This window comes from Manis javanica, chromosome 3 (genome assembly GCF_040802235.1).
Source record: "Manis javanica isolate MJ-LG chromosome 3, MJ_LKY, whole genome shotgun sequence".
Lineage (NCBI taxonomy): Eukaryota > Metazoa > Chordata > Mammalia > Pholidota > Manidae > Manis > Manis javanica.
In genome coordinates this window covers 107,588,756-107,594,034 of record NC_133158.1, presented here as the reverse complement: position 1 = coordinate 107,594,034, position 5,279 = coordinate 107,588,756, and the positions used below count along the sequence as shown (strand labels likewise).

At 32.7% G+C, this 5,279-nt stretch overlaps 1 pseudogene; it reads left to right on the top strand.

The window, feature by feature from the left end:
- Positions 1–2,366: 2,366 nt before the first annotated feature.
- On the top strand, positions 2,367–4,862 carry LOC108389811 (large ribosomal subunit protein uL1m pseudogene; annotated as a pseudogene).
- Positions 4,863–5,279: the final 417 nt, after the last annotated feature.

The following is a 5,279-nucleotide window of genomic DNA, read 5'->3' as shown; positions in this document are numbered from 1 at the left end:
TATGATATTTCTAATTTTCTTAAAATAAAGAAAAGTGTTTCCAAATGAGTTTTCACATATACACACATACAAACAAATTCCATGCTAAAGTACTGGGAGAGAAAAAAAAGTCCAAGTCAAGCACTGAGTATTTTCTAAGTTCTTTCATATATATATGACTGAAGTTTATTTTTGTAATAGCTCTAAGAAGTAAAGTCAGTGAATTTTGGTTTAAATTTTACCACAGGATTGGTAAGAAATTAAATGAACTATCACACTAATTAATACTGAGATCAACCACACTGATTGCTTTTAGAAATTTTGAAGCTGAAACAAACAATAAGCTTACATTTGAGAATATTTTATAGTTCTACTCTTTTTCAAATGTATTAGTCCAATATAACAAGTGCTTATTCAATCTTCTTTTGAGAAGAGAAATCATTTAACCACCAAATGTACACTTGTTAAATAAAAATATGGGTAAAATAACCTCAGGGGTTAGTGGTTCCTAGTAGTCCAAATAAGTCCCTCAAGAATGAATATGACTTATGAACTTTCACATAATATGACCAGTGATTATGTCTCTCAAATTATTAAAGGAAATATGTGTTAAACAGTGTATTATACTTAGGAGACTTACAAACTCTGAGCTGTTGAAGTCAAGATAGCACCTTGGATCAATGCAAGGCAAAACCCAGATTACATAAAAAGTCTGGTTTGGAAAGTAACCATGTAACCGAGGAAAAAATATCATTGACTGAGGGGAGTAGGGGGAGCATCAGCAGTCTCAGTTACAATAAAATCTCAGATTCAATTAAATTAACTTCTGTAACTTCTTATTTATTGACTTCTTTTGAAACAAATGTCATTAATATCAAATTGTTTTTTCAGGCTTGAAAATATGAACATTTCTCTGTGTTGTTTTATGAAGGGCAGAATATTTTTTTAAAATTTCACAAAATAATAAACATAGAGGCCAAAAGAAACACACTTAGCACATTTAATTACAAAATAAAAAGCAAAAACAGATTTGCCAAGACATTTCAGTCATCTTTTCAGCCAATTATTATTTAAAATATAATGCATATTTCATTTTTGCATGCATAGCATGGAGAAATAACCACATCTTTTGATTATCTGTTCAGATATAATGCTTAAGGACTGAATACATTCAGAAATACTATGCCAAGTTAGAGAATGCTAGCAATGAGCACAACATCCAGTTCTTTGTCACTAATGATGATGACACATTTGACTTAGTTATGATCACTAATTTTTAAATTATTTTAGCATTTTTAAATTTAAATTAATTTAGCAGTTTAAATTATTTTACCGTTATTTTCTCCTAGTGCTTGAAATGTTCTTTTATTTGTGGTCTGAGCCAATTCTCTTATTTATGAGTAGAAACAGATATTTGCTAGAATCTGGTCATGGGCTCTAATTTTACTATTCACCAGTTAATAACACCTTAATTTCGGATTGTCCAATAACATCAATAATTCAAATTCCATGCTTCTGAAAACAATTTGTTTAAATCTTCAGCTTATGTTTGATTAATTGCAGTTTGATACAAAGAAGTGATGGTATGTACCTAATAAACTATATTTTTGTTTGTCAAGATCTGAAATGGTCACCAGTATTTCCTTTTTGATTATCAATTATAGATGTTTAAACCATAAAATGAGGCAAAAGGGGTAGTTCTTCAGTACTGCTTAAGTGACAAATCATGTCTTTATAAGCACAAATGTACATAGCATTAAAATATGTAAATCAAGAAAAGCATGTAATTATCAAAAATTATTAGTACAAATGAAAAACTAATATAATATACTTCAAAATAGAAGCTGGACACAGAATGTTTTCTAAATTCAATGCAATAAATGTAAAATTGTAAAATAAACTAGACAGTATAAAAAGTTAATTTCACAATATTTTGAAATGTATCACCACTAATCTTCATGACAAATGACCACTGTAAAAATACAAGTCTCATTTTTTTATCTCTAAAATCAATAGAAATTTTAGTATCTTACCAGAATTATTCAAAATTTCAGTTAAGTGGAGATTCATGAGAGTGTAAACTAAGATTTTAAAATTTATACAGGGAATTATTCTGTTGGGATTATTGAAATTGTTAATAGCTAAAAAGAAAAACCCATTTAAAAAACAGTGTTCAAGAGAAATCTTGACAAGAAACAAAGTATAGTTATTTTAAAGAGTTTATTGAGCATTTTGAATGCTATAGAACAAGGTAGAAAACTAAATAATGAAAACAAAAACTTCTGAAACCCATAAATGTACAAATATTCCCTCATAATGTTCTCCACCCTCTCAGCTGAGAATAATAATCATGCATGTGCTGAATAGTCAGTCACCAGTGGCTTATTATGAACGACTGGAGCATAGGCTCACTCATCGGCCCTATTACAGTAGGTGTGCTCTTCCCCAGGCTAATCAAAGGCTCAAAATGCACTAAGCCTAATGGAGAAAAGACAGATTACTAAGTCTTGTTTTAACAGTTTAAGTGATTTTGCTTTCCTGGTATGCTATTAAGTCAGTTAATGCTGCTTAAAGATACTGCACAAAATTCTCGCTCATTGGTTTCTTGTTGTTATGGTGGGTTTTTACTGATATTACAAATCACTGTGATCGGGATCAGTGTCACTAGGCCGAACTTGAATTCTGAAATGGTGACGATGGTATATAACTAACAGAAAAGAAAGAGAAACAAAAAAATTAAAAATATGTTTAGAGGAAGCAAGATTTTTAATATCTAAGTTCTAAAGTCAAGATTTCCAACTGATTTGGGACAACTGAGACAAATTTAATTGCTCGTATGAGTTAACAAAGATAAAGACCTTCTCTGAGCTGATCATTGCCAATTCATTACAAGTTAGAGGAGTAGAAACAATTAACTTAGAGGTTTGGAGGATCATTTCTCAAAGAAAATGAGAAAAGCACGCAACTTTAATTTTAGTGTTAAAATGAAAATAATAAATCCTTTAAAGGAAGTATAGTGTATTTTTTTCCTGAGAAACAGTTATATGCTATATGATCACATGCCAGCTGGGTGAGTTGCAATGGGAAAGCACTTGAACGACCAAAGAGCTGGAGACAGCTTATGAAACATGAGGGTTTATTGGACTTACATACAGGGAGTCCAGAAGTGGCCGGCTGGACAAGGTTGTGCACTGTTTTGGTGGACAGGATGGGAACTGCTTATATGGGGTGAGGGAAGAGAGACTACGTGCTTAGCCAGAAAGGATCATTCTTGTGCAACCAGTGCCCCAAGGAACAAAACCTTGGTCAGAGGCGTCTGCCTCCCACAGGTGTTTCTGTCCATAAGGTAGACTTGGATTTGGCCAGCCCAGGCCATAAACATGCCTTATACTTAGCATACTATCCAAAGGAGGGAGCCATGCAGACACATGGTTATTCTGGGAGAAAAGGATACAAGTAGGCAGTGCTTGTCCCCACATATGGTTTTGTTCTTTAGAAGACAACAAGTACATGTAAGTAAATAGTGCTCTCCATGCTCACCATCTTCTAGTCATAACAATAGTCTATCCCTTGCTTTTCAGAATGACATTGTGAGAATCATAATACAGGAGCTTCAGAAAAAACTACACCAGGTGTAGAATATAAGAAAAAGGGCCTAATTCCATGGAAATGTGAGAATGAAGTACAGTTATTTTTCTGTTGTCATGTAGTCTAAATGTCTCCACAGTGTTGCTAATAGAACGTTATCAGACTTATATTAGCCATACCTTTTTTTTTTAACCTGAAAATCTCCTTAAAGATATGCTTCTCTAGAGATGACTAAAGTACTTAGAAATGTGGTGTCAATTCTGATAGGAATGATCTGAATTACCAAATTATGCAAAATCCATCAAATCAACTACATCCTTCAGAATCGATTTTTTTAATCTGGAGTTTTTCAAGTAGCAATATCCATATCATTAAAAAAAGTTAAAAGTGGAATTGATAATAAAGAGATCTTTGTTTCAGCAAATTTGAAAATAAAAATGTCATGATAGGTCAACATAATCCAAAATGGTCAACTGATGTTGGCTATAAAATGTTTCAATAGAGTATTGATACCTCATCAAATACATATTCTTTCCAAGACAGGTTATCAGATATCTCTTGATCCTTGTTCTGTTAACATTCAAGTGCCCAACACACAATTTGCTGCTGCAACAAGCTTGCAAAAATAAAACATAAAACAAAAGCAAGGTGCCAAAGGAAAAGCATCAGATGAAAGATAAATAAAGTTTTACCACTATATAGAAAACAATCCTGAGCTCTTTAAAACACTTGTACCCTCAGTTGATATACAAGGTTAGGAAGCTATTCACTTAAGAAATTTTAAATTCTGTACTTCACTGATACAAAGAAAGGTGTTTATTTAGCTTTGGCACTGGGTACAGCAGTACTTAAGAAAAGGAAAAAAACGTGGAGTCATTTTCCAGTGTGTTTAGCTTCCCACACCTATTTGCTTCAGAAATCAATAAAGTTGCTGTATTTACAGAGAATCCATAAGATATATTAAGATAGCAGAAGCAAATGGAGCTGTGTTCACAGAAGGAACTAACCTGACTCAGATGTTTTAGATGATTCATGCATACATTTTTTTGTAGTTGTTCCAGAAACAACACATGAGCTTAATCCATTAAAGAAACTGAAAAAAAAACTTGCAAAGATTATTCCAAATTCTATTGGCTGTGATTGCCTCAAAATGCTTGAATTATTTAATGGGCATGAAATTATGGTAGTTGAAAAGAAAACTTTCTAGAAACCAAAATAGCAACATTGTATCAAGTGACCAAATAGCTGCAAGTGTGCAAGTGGTTATTAATGAAGTTTGTAGGACAGACCTTTGAGTTTGGGATCCTCTGATGAAGTTAATACAAAAGAACCTGTGAATGAGTACAAATTCTCCTTGTGTGTTCAGCTTCTAGAGGTTCATATTCTTTTGCTAGTCACATTTAACTTGAAATTCATTGAAAAAGCTGAATTCTTTTTTCTAATAGTTCATGGCATCTGCCACAGGTAAGCAGGAGCTCCTCTCTTACTCATTTCTGAGTCACCTCTCTTTCCTTATATTTATGGTTAATTGCCTTCCCTGAAACTTTGGTTTTCTGGTAGATTCAAGAAAAGTTATGAGTATTCAGACTTTCCTGGGTTTTTTGTTGTTGTTTTGTAAGGGAACAGATGATATTCTTTCCAGTTCTCTATCTCTTCAAAGTCCAACTCACCTATTCCTTTAAGTTAATAGACTTGATTTCTTGGGCAGTTTT